The sequence below is a fragment of the Canis lupus genome, chromosome 37 (assembly GCF_003254725.2).
Source record: "Canis lupus dingo isolate Sandy chromosome 37, ASM325472v2, whole genome shotgun sequence".
NCBI classification, from domain to species: domain Eukaryota; kingdom Metazoa; phylum Chordata; class Mammalia; order Carnivora; family Canidae; genus Canis; species Canis lupus.
In genome coordinates this window covers 17,291,505-17,307,630 of record NC_064279.1, presented here as the reverse complement: position 1 = coordinate 17,307,630, position 16,126 = coordinate 17,291,505, and positions in this window count along the sequence as shown.

Here is a 16,126-nt window from a genome sequence, read left to right as displayed (position 1 = left end):
AATAGGGCAAGGAGAAAAGATATTTTTTTTTTTTTTGCTTATTCTAAAGAAAACATTTTTTTCTTTATAGTTTCTCTATTGAAGTTGAACCATGGTAAAATAATTATGTCCTATATCAATATAGCTATAACTTCCATTACTATGTTACTATAGAATTCTTTGCAACTCCTTTAAAACTCCATTGATTTGTTCCTAGTAGGTAATATAGCATATCATTTCTCCATAAGGAAAGCCACACACTCTGAATTTGGTCCACTTAATATTGGCAATGGGGAGCTAGCTGCTTTATGAAACTAAGCAAAGCATTTCTTAGTCATTTTGCAAATACATGTTGTAATCGTGATTAAAATAGGCATCATTAAATAGGAAATCATTTTGACTGATTTTTAACTTGTTTATATAAATCTAGAAAACCTGCCTTGCATTAGTGATTTTTAATTCTAATTTAAAAATAACAAAAACTAGTCTTATTATCACAGCCACTAAGAAGCAAACATCATCTTCTATTAAGACATAAACTACTGGCAGTTGCATTTTTATATGTTCTTTATCCTAATTCTCAACAGCATTGAACATTAGCTTTGTGATATAATTGACTTTCAGTGCTTCTGGGCAGGCAAGCTCTGTGTTTGTTTGTTTTTAAGATTTTATTTATTTATTCATGAGACACACAAAAAGAGAGGCCGAGACAGAGGCAGAGGAGAAGCAGGCTCCCTGCGGGGAGCCCAATGTGGGACTCCGGGGTCTTGCCCTGAGCCGAAGGCAGCCAGGCAGCCGCTCCACCAGTGAGCCACCCAGGTGCCCCAGGCAAGCTCTGATCTGAGCTTCTGAAAGTGCTCAATTTACAGATCACTAGGAAAGTATCGTGGTCTTGCTCCTTTCTCCTGGACACAAGCCACAGTGGCTCCCTTCCTCTGTAGTTACTGCTTTGGAGAATGGCTTCCAGGGGAACACTGAAGTAAAGAGACTGGCTTCAGAGGTATGGCTCCTGCAAATCATGGGAAGAACCTGTGTTTTGTTCATTACTCAACAAAATGCTCATATAAAACATTCTTAGCATCTTATAATGTCATATGTAAGGTTCCAATATTCACTGCAATGGTTTCTTCAAGAGAAACAGCTTGACAGAGGGAGGGATAGCAGCCTCTTTTCGGTGCTGGGAAATGATGAGATTTACAATCCTTCATATTGATTTCTGCTGGAATAGTCATTCTCTAAGATTAAAAATCATACTTTACCCTTAATCCTAACTCTATCCCCAATTCCAACATTGACCCCAACCCTAACTCTACTTTGAAATCAGAGGAAGTGATTTTTTTTCACAGACCTAAATGTATTATGAACTTGGCTTTGTTGCCTTTTCCCAGGGTTTTACATCAGAAGCAGGAATTCAGGGACACTGATAGTTCTTTTTGTACAACTCAATCAATCTTACAGGCATCCCTCTACATCCCATCCAAGGGGGCAAGGGAAAGAACAAGGATGAGACAAGGTCACTGTTAATCTCCTTACACCAGAAATCACACATTACTTCAATTCATATTCCATGTTGAGAATAAATTATGAGAACCCACTCACATTCAGGCAGGCAATTGTATATGGATATATGGCACATGGATATGTTGTGAATAATATCATTTGACATATTTACAAGCTCTTTTTGTTTATTGTTTGTTCTTATTTATGTTTTTCCTCACTAGGCGCAGGGAGAAATCTTCTAAATGCTACACACTACCACTCACCTGAAGCAACGGTGAAGCAATCATATACCTGTAGTCCCAGCCATGTGATCACTTCACTTAGGTAAGTGGTGCAGCCACCACCAGGGAAAAATATCCTATTTCTACCATCTTGTTCTTTCTAGATTTCTTGGTCTTCATGAAAAGCAGATATCAGTGGGGGGGAAAATAGCCTAAAATGAAATGCTTTCAGTTCTTAAAGTAGATTTAGAAGGCTGGTATAGCTTGTTGGATCTACTTCCTTTCTGCTCTATTCCTCTTTGCTTCCATCTTATATATGTCATTCTCATAGTCTATGGAGCTAGTTTTGTCATGTATTTGTTCCCTATAGACTAAGCTTTCTTGTTCAAAAGAACAACCAGGGTGTAAGAATAGGAAATGGCAAACAAAAGAAAGCCAGATTCTTAAAAATATTTTAAGTCCTCCTGAAACAGTCATGCTGTAGAAGAGAGAACTCCTGCTGAAGAAGAAGGAAAGTCTCTATTGTGTATTTTCTTTTGAACAGCTTACTCCACCCTTCTCTTTTCATCTCTGACAATTTTCATCTTCCTTATCCCTTTTAGCTCTTCTATTTCTCTCTCCCTCTCTCTCTCTCTCTCTCTCTCTCTCTCTCTCTCTCTCTCTATATATATATATATATATATATATATAGGTGTATATACAGATGTGTATATATATATACACACACACAGGTATATATTTCTATATATATAGTATATACACCCACATATATATATACCTGCATATATATAAATTTATTAATAAAGTATGTTTCCTCAAGAATCAAGGAAAGAGTGAAAGTCAAATTAAAAGTCATAAGATTTGGTAAAACTGAAAAGAATACCATTGACAACCAATATATATGTAACTCAAATGACCCATTTTCAAGGCTACTCCACACTTTTCCTATTTATCCATTTTTAAATTCTATGGCCCAGAACTGGAGGCTCTAACATTCGATGAAGAACATCTTAGTACTCCAAAGTACTTTTAAAAACTAATTTCAAGCTTGTGTCTATTGATGTTCAGTAATGGGGATCCAAAAAGTAAATGATAGGACTGCTTGAAAACATCCCTTTTTCTCTACACCCCAATTCCCTTATAGCTTACACCCAGTAGCTTAGTGCCACCTCTCTTCCTCCACACTCTCTTTGCTTAAAGGTCATTAAAGGCACCAGTTCATTCTTATTCACATTTTCCTTACTGTTTCTAGCTTTACCTCTTTTGTATCTTTCTCTTGAAGCAAGTAAACCTTACCATAATGTCTAGGACTGTATAGAAAAGAAAGGACTTCATTTAGAATGTGCATAAGGGAAAGAAGTTTGAGAAGGCAAAAACAAAACTATCTCTACATGGAGCATGCACAGTGGCTCTGTCAGTAGAATCTGAGCTCCATGACATATTTTCAGTGTTTACTGCTGAATCTCCATTTGCCATAACAATGCCTAATACAAAGTAGGTGTTCAATAAATATTTGCCAAATAAATTTGTCCATTCACTGCCTTCATTCATTTAAATAATCTCTTTTGATTCTGACAGTTATTCTATGATTTAGTGTAATTACTTTGATCTCATAGATGAATTTGATATGGAAATGTCTTCTCCTGGATGGCTGAGAAAGCATATCCTTAGAAGCAAGCTAATTTAATAATATTTGAATAGGTAGACTGATTCCAGGATGGAGGGGCAAGGGAAAAGGAAGAATGAGTCAGGAAAAATGAATATGAGGGCAAACTTAACAAGCTGGTTATATCATCATAAGTACATTTGGTTTCTCAGTGTCAGGAAATACCTTCCTAACGTTTACTCATGAAGAGTAATCCAGGGGGTTTGGAGAACAGGAAGAAGAATTTGTTCATGAATTCCTCCTATCCCCTGTAGCTCATTAGTTCAAGTGAAATGTTTTGCATTTTCTGGTTGTGTTATCTGAATTCTCCAAGGAGCAACAGTCCCAAAGAATGGATCCAGTCAGTGCACAGCAATGCAGAGTCAGAACTCTTTGCCAGTGGGCATGCATGGGGTGCAGCAGGGCCACTCTAGCTCCAGATTGTAGGCAAAACACAAACCATTTCTTATACTTCTCCATATAAAAAATTGGGCAAGTATGCATTATCTAGGATGAGCATAACTTGAGTTTGTCCTTATTAGTAATCCAAATCTTGAAAAGTCCAAGTGTCCTGCAAACTGTGAGTGGCTGAACTGAAACATCAAACTTTGATATTTTGATGACATTATCTATTTTGTTACACAGGAATTTTCTTTTCATCTATTTCTAGTTTTAGGTGTATAAATTTAAGTCAAAAGGGAATGGTCCAAAAAGAGAGAGAGAGACAAGAAGGTAGAATTGAAGTCCTTTTAAACACACACACACACACACATTCACTCAAATATGAAGAGCAAAAAAAAAAAAAAAAAAAAAAAAAAAAAAAAATATGAAGAGCAATGTTTTCTGAGCTCTACTTTTTCTCAGAAGCTCCCAGATTCATTAATCAGTAATGTGTGTTCAGGCAAACAACTAAAATTTAATCTGTGGAATCATGTTCATTTGCTTTTATTTGCTTAATACGTTACCACGCTTTCTTTTAAAACACACTTCACTGCTAAAAAATGTCTGGGGAAAAATAGAAGTACAGACACCATCAACATTAAGTCTGTTATTTACTAACTGAAATTGTGTGTGGATAATTGGCACTTTGGAATAAATATAAAAATTCTCTTTTCATTAAACTATAGGGGGTTCTGAGGAATCAGAAGACACATAGGGTTTATAGTTAATTTACTCTCCTTCAACTTCAGTTTATACCACTTACATAGCAATAGGATCCAATCTGGGTATGAATCATAATGCACCTGGAGACAGTTGTGGAAATATTCAGTGTTCTCTGCTTTCAGTGGTTATGGTAGAAGGTATTATTATAGGAACTCCAGGACACTGCCAAATAATCACATGGTATTTTTTAGTCTAGTTCTTTTCACTGGAAGCATAGAATACTATTTTTCTTGTTCCTTTAATCAGGTTTACTAAATTTCTGCTTTTTTTTATGGAGATGGAGGTCTCACTTGTACCTGTTCTCTTTTGATTACTAATTTCAACTCGATCCTATGCTATTTTCATTTTAACCCTGTTTTACAGTAAAAATAGTATGAAATCTGTCAGAATTACTCAATTTCAGTTAATAATGGTCAAAAGAGAACAATCATAAAGAAGAAAGCTAAACATTAAAACTAGAATTTTTCACATTGCCTATCAATTCTCCATTTAAAAAAATGAAGAGTTTTATTTATATCGTTTCTAGAAAGCTGCTGAAATTTCCTGGGAGTATACAACATCAAATAGAATCAAGATAAAAGGCTCAGAGTTAGCATAAATATCATCAGAATTTGAAGACCTTATACAAGTTAAGCATTAACAAAGTCAAGAGTTGATTCAGAGCCATTAATTTTTTTAACTATTTTTTTTACATGGGGAGGGTAGGGAAGGTCAGAGGGAGAGGGAGAGAGAGAGAGAGAGAGAGAGAGAATTTTAAGCAGGCTCCACACCCAATGAGTAGGGCTCAATCTCACAACCCTGAGATCATGACCTGAGCCAAACTCAAAAATCAGATGCTTAATCAACAGCCACCCAAGCACCCCAGAGCCACTAACTCCTAGTATAGAGATCTAACTCTGTAAAGAAAAAAGAATTCATGAAGTTTAGTTTTAAAAAATAAGTATTATAGAAAATCTCTAGTAATCTGGCAAATAGGTCCAATTCTACCAATGCTTGACTATGAAAACTTCAGAGCTTATACACATTACTTTGTTGTCCAATAAACTCACTAACATGACTTCCCATTCCCAGTACTGAAAACACTTAAATGTTTAGAAAGATCAAATTTTAAGACAGAAATAGTTTAGTTTATATTTCTAAATAAAGAAGATCTAGCACATATTCTTTGACACATTTCTTAGTTTGTCTTCTGCATTGTTATGAACTGAACAAAACTTTAAATGCCTAAAAAAAATACTGACAATTGACACTTTATTTCTTACATGCAGGTTTCATATATGTTTCTTTTTGGACTTCCAGTCAAATTTCTGTCCAATGATACAAAATTCACTTGAGCAAGATGAATCCCATCTCCCAGACATCACTGTCCTTCATTGCCTGATGTCCATTGTCTTGAAAATTATTGTTTCATATATTTTTTCTAGTTTTATGGTTGTTTCTGGCAGTGGAGTAAATCTGGTCCCTATTACAACAGTTTGGCTAAGGGTGGAAGTCTGTGCAATAAGATTTTATTTTTCAAAGTTAAATAATAGAATAACAATAAACTAAATAAAAGAGAGTGATTTGGTGAGATGTTTTGTTGCACAGCAGGTTCTGAGAACTTTTAGTTTCCCAATAATGAAAAACAAAACTTGTCCCATTATGAAAAGACATTGATTGGCAATTGTTCACCCAAATGCCAATAATGAGAAAATCTACAGCTTCAGAACTCAAAGAAATGTCATATCCAACAGTGCACATGATGGAGAGATATTCAATGAACTCCTGCTGGAGGGAAAGAATTAGGATTTAAAAGGACTGCCTTATGCTAATTTCTCCCTGTTATGCTGGGAAAAGAAAAAGGTCAAAAGCATATGCTTTATTTGCAATATTCCTTTTTTTCTTGAATAATGATTTTTACATATTGTTTTAAACTATTTAAAAATAAAAATTCTTTACAGAAATATTTTAGTGTGTAAGATACAAAGAGAAAAGCGAAATAATTTCCCAAACTCTCACAAACAACAACAAAAAATGGTCAATATTTTGCTTATTTCTTTTCAATTTTTTCTATGAATGATTTTTTTTGGTTTCAAACAGTTTGGTTTACAAGTTATATTCAAGTTTGCATGCTGCTTTTTTTTTGGTTAACTGTAAAACAAAAGCAAAGTTTACATACTATTATAAACTCTTTAGACTCACAACTTTTAATGGCCACATCCCATTGTACTGACTCATTTTCCATTTATTTTTTTAGAAATTTAAATCTCTTACCTATTTTCCCTTTTTAAAAATGCCTCATGTTTTCAATATTTCCTTACGCTAGATTACTAGAGGTCAAATTACAGTGTCAAAGGGTCCTTTGAAGGCTTTTAACATATTTTGTCAAAACCCATTCCAAAGGACCTACTCTTCTTTGGAAATAAAATATATTTTATTGTAAGGTATGATGTTTTCTTCTAGTTACATTATCATACCATACATAATTTTGATCATCTTGTGATCTAGCTTAGTATTATTTTGCTTCTTTTAAAAAATGGTTAACTTATAATTCAGGCCATAATGTAGTAAGTGCTCAAAATTTCCCATCATCTTTCCCTAATGAAGAAGTTTGCTTTATTCTATGTACATACATTCATATTGTTTGCCTATAACCCTGGTTTATAAGAATTTTATAAAACACTTCATTGTAAACTATAAGTTATAATAAAATAGCTAAACAAGCTATGATAAGTAACTAATATCATTTTGCATATGGGCAAAAGGCATAGCCATAGGCAAAATGATATTAGTTACTTATACTAAGTTTTCTCAAATTACTGTAAGCAAGAGAAATCACTCTTTAAATTGTTAACCAAATAAGATCATTTATACTGAAACGGTCTTCAATTTTTTTTTACTTTTATAGGAAACATTTTACTCCTTACACTAATTACCTTTATTTATTCTGCAATAAAGAAGTAAAATTTAGAAGTATAATTGAGTAGTTCAAACTTAAGACCATAATTCCATAGCAATTTAAAGCTGAATTTGTCATCATTTAAAATATAGACACCTTTCATCACATAATACAGTAAATATTCAATTCATGTTTAATCTGCCAATGGAAATGTAATTCCTTTTGAGACATTTTATAAACTCGGTCTCAGTTTTAGCTTTATTATAGCTTATATAAAACATTCCAGAGATTGGTGAATTTTACTTCACAATTTGGTAACTAGTGATATGTAAAAGTGACTATTTTTGAACATCTTACTAATTAAACCAATTCAATTGCTAGTTATTTGTGCTAGAAAAGAATGACATCAAGAAATCAAATTCTACTTATGAGTGTTAATGTGCCATTTTCTACCAATCTACTCCCACTCCTCAAAAGCACAGACACCCAGAAGAATCTATGTCTTAAGATAACATTAAGTTACATTAAGTTATCTTATTCTCCAGTCATGAGGTTATTTGATTTTTTTTCTGAAAGGTTTATAGTTTTAGCTTTTCCTTTTCAGTCTCTGATCTACCCCAAATGGGTTTTTAAGTATGTGTGAGGTAGAGGATGAGGATAATTATTTTCTCTATGGATATTCAGTTATTCCAGCAACATTGGTTGAAATTCTCCTTTTTGCACTATATCAGACCAGTTCCTTTGTCAAGAATCAATGGGGGTATAGTAGGGTTTTCATAAGCTCCCAACAGAAATATTCTTCCCAAGATGAACAACTTTGCCATAAACGGAAATGGCCCAAACTGTGCTATTTTCTTAGTATAAATCTATCCTTAATCCATTCATACCTATTTATAAGTATATACACAAGTATAATTTATTTGTAATGATGATAATACAACATAGCTCGTAAAACACACACACACACACACACACACACACACACACACAATTTTTCCCCTAAGGAATCTTACTTAGAAGAAGTTTACCTCCTCAGTGAAGCTATCCTTAATACTTGCACGTCCATCACAAGATGTCTCTTCTCTTCATTTGGATTTCCCTCACCCAATATAGACAGAATGTATCATATTTATATTTTTATTTTTAAAATATACATAACATCTCATAAATATTTCTCTACTATGGCATATGTTACTTGGCATTGACACTATGGTCTATTTGTCTTTCTTTCCTCCTTGCTTTGAGCTTCCTTAGATAACCATTTAACCTTGTAGACCTTGCTACTCATTATTATTCCTGGGTCGCAGTGTTTGATGTGCATGAGTTTAAGTTAAAAATTTTGAACATAACTACTTGAGCTTAACATTAATACCACCAGTTATCAGAAGCAAATCCTAACATTGAAGTATCATGCATTCAGTCAAAAGCATTTTAAATGATAATAACAGATGAATAATGTCTCAAAGTGTACTGCTGTACCAGGATAATATGAGTCACCTGGGAAAATCAGGCTGTAGCCTAGAACTGGTGGGTCAAGATTTTGGAGGTAGAAACAGCCAGTCAAAATTCAGGAAATATAGGCTAGACTCAAATAAATCTGAGGCTGTCTAATAGGAACCTTTGAACTTACAACTTCTACTGTATTCACTGGAACATATTCATTTTTGTTTTCTTAGGTGCAGATGTAGCCTTTTCACTGCAACAAATCTTTCAGGGACAAAATCATACTAATAACTGCAGTTTTGAATACATTTTTTCCTAAAGAATATAGATAGTCAATCATGAGGAAGTTTGATTTGGCTAAGATCATTATAACTGATTAATTCATCTTTCAACATCTCAGATAAGAGCAACACATTTTATATTGTTTTACAAATATTATACAGTGACATTAAAATGATCACTTATTTAAAACAGAGAGGACATATTTATCAGCAGTTACATCCAAATAAAATCACACACACACACACACACACACACACACACACACACAGAACAATTGTGCTTACAGTGCTGACAGGGTACATGTAAATAGTGAACAGATTGCACCAATTCAGTAGATTTTCTTAAATTTAGCACCACCTTAGATCTGGCACAAGGCAATTGGGCAGGGGAATCAAAATGATGCATTATGAGACCCTGCCCATGCAGATTCCAAGTCTCTACTATGACCAGAATCAGTATATGTCCTCAGGAAACATGTCTGATTGTCAGCTCAATTTGAAAGGATTCTCCATGGTGTAGAATTTTAGTTCATCTAGCCTTCATTGCTTCTACTTTATTCCTATGCCTTTAAAACTATTTTTGCAATTCATCCAGCTTTTTGAGTTGTTTCAGTTGGAAATTTGCCCTCTCACACCTGTCTTACCCTACCTGGAACCAAAAGATCTGTCCTGTTTTTAAGTTCAAAATAAACTAAGCAATAAGGGTTAAAAGTTTTATTTTCCTTTGTTTTATTTTTTAATATACTGCTTGGCTGTAATTCCTAGAATTCTTATGATCTACTACTGATGGTGAGGAGAATGTTGTAAAAATTTAGAAGCACAAAGTTAATGAAATTAATATCTCATTTGCTACATTGCTGTGGCTCATACGTAGTTGTGCCAGCTTCATTAGAAAAGGGACAACACAAAACTGCCATCTTTCTAGTATCCACTTTTTTCCTCTATTTTAGCCACATATTAGTTTACCAGGAGTATTGCTAGATGGTTTGATTACTACATAGAAAAACAAATCATGGTTAACCAAAAGCCAAATCATGGAGATTTCATGGAAGTTGATCATTTTAATGAATATAACTTTGGAGTGAAAACAATTTTTTTTTTAATTTAAAAAATTAAGCACAGGGGCACATAGGCGGTTAAGTTGATTAAGCATCTGACTCTTGATCTCAGATCGGGTCATGATCTCAGGGTTGTGAGTTCAAGCCCAGTGTTGGGCTTCAAAATAATAATAAAACATTTTTAAATCTTCAAAAAATTTTAAAAATAAAAATTAAATGCAATGACTAACAATATCATATTCTATATTTTGATAAAATTGGATATTCTATATTAATACTTTTACACAGTGAAGAATTTAAGAATTTCTTTCAATAAGATAGTTTCCATAATTTATAGGCTTTTATAAATGAGAAATTCTCATATTCAAAATAATTAATAACCAAAAAAACCAAAATAATAAATAACCAAATATAACTCAGCATTTAAAACTTCCTGGTTATCACTCTATTTATGAGGTAAAACTTTATTAGTCATAAAAATAGTAATGACTGTTAGTAATTTACTGGTACATTTTAATTATCTTTCTGCAAAGTATTTTAATTAAAATGAGAAAAAGGTAGAATTCAAAAGTTAAACATACAAAAAATTAATCAAGGCATGGGGAAAATATTTGTAGAATATACAGTGTTATTTCAAAAGCTTACAATGTCCTTTGAGTCTAATCCCAAGAACTTTAGTAAAAAAAAAAATCTTAAACTTATTTAATAATATACCTGAAGAGTGTTTAAATACTCAGCTCTAAGAATTTATTTCAGTGCTGATATAAATATGAAAAAATTGAATTTCCTTGTTTTGATTCGGGTCCCTGAAATTATGATTATCATCAAGTGGCAAGGTGGCTGGGCAATTTCCACTTCACCACTCACAAAACACCTTACTCTTTCAGCTTGGTTCTTGACCTGATGAGAGAGCAGAATGGGTAAAGATTGTGAATTTTCTTCTACTTTGTAGTTTTGAACATCTCTTCTTTAAGGCAGAGTTGGAAAATATTTGTTATGGACTGAACTGTGCCTCTTCCAGCCCACAACTCACATGTTGAAATTCTAACTCCTAGGTGATGGTATTTCAAGATGGAGCCTTTGGGAGATAGTTAAGTTTAGATAAGGTCTTAAGAGTAGAGCCCTCAAGATGAGATTAGTGCCCTTATAAGAGCAAATACAAAGAGCTTGCTCTCTTTCTGCTATATAAGGACATAATGAGAAGGCAGCCATCTACAAGCCAGGAAGAGAGCTCTTACCAAAACTGGATCATTCTATCACCCTGATCTTGGACTTCCAGGCTCCAGATCTGTGAGAAAATAAATTTATGATGTCTAAAACACTCAGTTTATCATATTTTTGTTATGGCAGCTTGAGCTAAGACAGCTGTGAAATAAAGTATTACATGTTAATTTAGTCAGGTAACTAGGTTGAATAGAAAATATTGACTGACTTACTCTTCCAAGTACCTTCTGCTCTCTATTGTGGAACTCAACTCTTCTGCTTATATCCTGTCTCTCTATACTTTTTTCTCTCTGGCCTGCCTGTGACATGAGACAGTACTGAATTTTTCCTACTGTCCACTTCCGCCACTTTTTTCTTACCCTTTTTATGATTTCTGAATCTGTCAAGATTGCAGCCTATGACAGGTTTATTGTTAGAAAGCCATCTGGCAAAATCACTCAGTAGGTAAAATAGGACTGAATAAGCCAAAGACAGACAGACAGAGAGAGAGCATATGGAGAAGAAGAAAAAGAAAGACGAAAAGAAGAATGAGGAAAAGAGTGAGGAGGAGGAAAAAGAGGGAGAAAGAGAAAAGAGATGAGAATGAAGAAAGCTAGCAGGAATATGAAGTTCTTTCCATTCTTTTAATTCCAAGAGCAAAGACAACCAAGAATTTGTTTTGTCCTAGGGAGACGTAATGTCTGAGTCAAAGTGCCCTTGTACAGTCTCTATTCCTAGTTAACCCCTTTGAGGAATGAGTTTATATATAGAAAAATTACACACACAGGAAATATACACTGATTAGAGAAAGGGCCACATATGATATCAGTACTCAAGCCTGGGGAAACCTCTGAAGGAGTTAAGATGTTTGTTCCACAGGCGAAATGACATTATAAAGGGAAACATTATGACTAATGGATAGAAATGATAACTTGACTGGGTGCTTGAATCTTCCCCTTGGACTTTGTTTGGAGTCAGTGTTAAATAATAAGTCAGGTTGTTTCAACTGGTCTCTTGCATCATAAGTGGGTGGAAATCCCTGGAAAGGAGAATCTCTAGATTTGGAAAAAACAGATTCTATCTCTTCCAGTGCCCTAAGGATGCAGAGTCACCCAGGCCATCTTCTGCTTGGATTGTCTTCCTTGCCTGGATTATTGGACCCACCCTGGGTTCAGGATGATGCACAGAGGAAAAAGTGAACAATTTCTAAGTAGGAAAACACTTTTGTACTGAATGCATCAAAGTTCTGGGGGGCAGTACTTCAATTTATCAGTGTTGCACTGTTTTCCTATTTTATCAGTCATTAATTTTCATGAGTATAAGAATTTGGGTGAAATCAATCAAACTTCCAAATCATTTCTTTCTGGCAGTCTTATGAGCTAGAGATAAGAAAAGATTGTTATATTTGTTCTATACATAGATAACAACACGCATACATGATCTTTTTTTAAAAATCAGTCTGTTAATACATGAGTACATTATTTTAGATATGGTTTTATTGCCCAGACATTCTGGGATGTATTTATTACTCCATTCCTCTCATTAATATTCTTACTACTCTGAAAGAACTGAGTGCCAGGCTAGTTCGCTCTTCTCCTTTGTTATGTTAAAGTTTCTCTCACCTGTAAACTTAGGTTATTAGGAAATTTTATTTGGAACCACTGAACACTTTATTTAACTATAATCACTTAACTTTAATTGGAAAGCAGTTAAGGACAAGGTAATTTCTAGCAGCAGCTACAACAGCATGGGGAGACCATTAAGAATACATTAATACCTGACTAGATTATTCATAGTCCTGTATTTTTATCATTTAGAGATGAAAATATTCTATGTGCTAATCGAGAACCATTCAGCCACCTCAACCCATGCCTTTCTACCTGTTTTCCTTGATATTGACTTGGAGTTCAACTCAACCTTACTGACTCATGAAAAAATATGATGTGGCAACTACTGCAAAGCACAAAATTCCAAGTTAGAGTTATTTATTTTTCATTCCTCATTTCATTGTCAGTTTTCACATGGACATCATTATTGGCTGAGTCAACTTCAAAGTGTTCTTTTCTAAGCTTTCTTTTCTGAGAAGGACATGCAGATTGGAGATCTGAAGATAGGGTTCATCTGCCTGCACTATTAATAGTTCTATAGTCCACCTCAAGCAGAGCTAATCAAATACTGCTCTCTGTATAAACTCAACTCAGCTATCTGCAGGTGGAGCTAAAACATCTCCTAATCATCACATAGCCCGTTCTTATTTCTCATCCTTTTACTAGTAGTTTTCATTGAAATTCGTGTGTGTGTTTTCCCCTCCATATAACACACCTGAATTTTTAATATCTTAACTGAAAACTGGATAAAACTAATATAATGCCAAAATGAGAATCAGGATGCAAAATTTTTCATGAATTTCAAATTTCCCAAAAGGCTATTACTCAACCCTCCCATGCAGAGAATACTAATTTATTTAATCATAGGTTGGTAGATCACTGCTATAGAAATAGTTGCTTGGAAACATGAATGCTATGATGGGCCATTTTGAAGCACTTCATTGCTAAACCATAACCACTGAGCTTTAAATTGCTGTTAAGAAAAAAGGCAATTTCCATCAGTGTCTACAGCAGCATGGGGTGATCATTGAAAATACATTAATATCTGCCTAGATTATTCATAGTACTATATTATTGTCATTTTGAGATGACAGTATTCTATGTGCTAATCAAGGGTTGTTAGGCCACCAGGGCCCATGCCTCTCTACCTTTTTTTCCCTACTGCTTGTTGCTTTTTGATATTTTTTCATATAACGTTTACTCAAGATACAGAAGAGCGCATATTGCAGAACAAAGACAACAGCTGTCTAAGCTAAACTAGGGATGCCCTTTAGGAGTCCATGTCATTCAGGAGTCATCCTGTGATTCGAAAAACTATTACAGGTGCTGTTGGGAACTGGTATCTCATTATGTTAATATTTACACTAGGACAGCAGCTGTAACTTTTATTTCTGACTTAAGTACATATTTACATTAAAAAAATCACTAATTAGAGGAGCCATCTTGAATTAACATATCTAAAGACAATGTGTCAACCAGCAGTAGTTGGTCTGAATGTAGTAATCTCAGTGGAAAAGTGTCAAACACATTCTCAAAATTTCATTCACTGGCACTGTCTAGCAAGTGTTAATATGTGTTCTGGAAAAATGACTTCTGCGTGTTTTCCATCTTCTCCTTTTCCAAATGGAGACACACTTAACCTTTAACCATCAGCATGTTGGGAACAGAATGTAAAGAGTCGATTTTTCAACTTAAGGTTGAAATGTTCTAAATAGCAATAATTACAATAAGCTTCCACTCAATATTATACAACCATCCCACATACAAATGCAAATTGCTTACTGTCTCCCAAAGGGAAGAGCTAAATTCCTAATAATTTCTGCATTTATTTCTAAGTGGTTGCCATTCCTCTTCTAATTCAGTCATAATTTCATATTGATAATGAAATGTACAAAGTTGTAAAGATAGCCAGTAGCAACACCAGCTGTAGAGTATATAAAATATCAGAGGAAAGAAAGGCATTAAATAAATGTCTTATTCCCTGAGAACAAGGAAGAAATTATAATTATAAATCCTAGCTATATTGATTTCTGTCACCATTCTTTAACTTTTATAATTGATTGAGACAGCATTAGGAGATGCCCAAAGGGATTTCTCAGATATTATATGAATCTCCCTCCAATCTCATTTGTGGTAGCCATATTTCCCCTACAACTTTCAGGATCAAACAATCCAGCCAACACAGTAACTCCTTACTCTTTTTGTTTGTCTTTTAATTCAATGCTATGAAAAATTCAAAAATAACCAGATATTCTCAACTGCCAATTCAACAGAAACATTATTGTATCTCCTACTGTAAACATCATGCTTTGAGCACTAACACCACCAATCAATATAGTTCAAAGTCCTGGATTTAGAAACAAATTCTGTTAGAGGTTATTAAATGCAACATTGAAATAAATGCATGAGTTCTGCTTCTCTTTTTTTCTAGACTTATGTTTGCAAGACCACAAACCTAAAACGTGGCAGAGCCAGAGAAAAACACCTGGCATACGCCTTCCCATATCATGGTTTTAGGTCATCAAAAATTTTAGGTCATCAAAAATGATATCAAAAATATCATCAAAAATAAATGAGCTTTTGGAGACATAAACTTTCAAACATGTATTCTAAAGATACATTCTAAGATATATTTATAAACTCTCTTTTGTTTATTTTCAAGGATTTTGGTTTACATAAAATGTTATTATTAATGGGATAAGTGACACAAATCATTTTTTCTTTCTCTATATAAACAAAGATTTTGAAATGAACAAAAAAAGATGTACTTAAGGATTTTGATTTAAAATAGAATAGTAGAATAACTAGTGGTAAAACTAGAATAAGTAATGGAAGCCAAATCAGAGCTTTTCATCATTATCACATGCTCATGGAAGTGAAAATTATTTCTGACACTGGACGAATTCTTCTGTATGAGTGTTACTTTTCTTTTTCATTTTGGAAATTTAAGTTATTGTTGATGTTATTTCTTCTTGACTGAGTAAATCAAGAGAGACAGGAAAAGAAGACACATCCAAACAACTATCACTAGAAATCTATAAGAATTCAATGAGCCATGAAATTCTTGTTTTATTTCTACAAACATTCACTTATTAGACACCTTTCAGAGATAGTGGCAAGTGTCGTCAATTTATTTCTATATTGTAA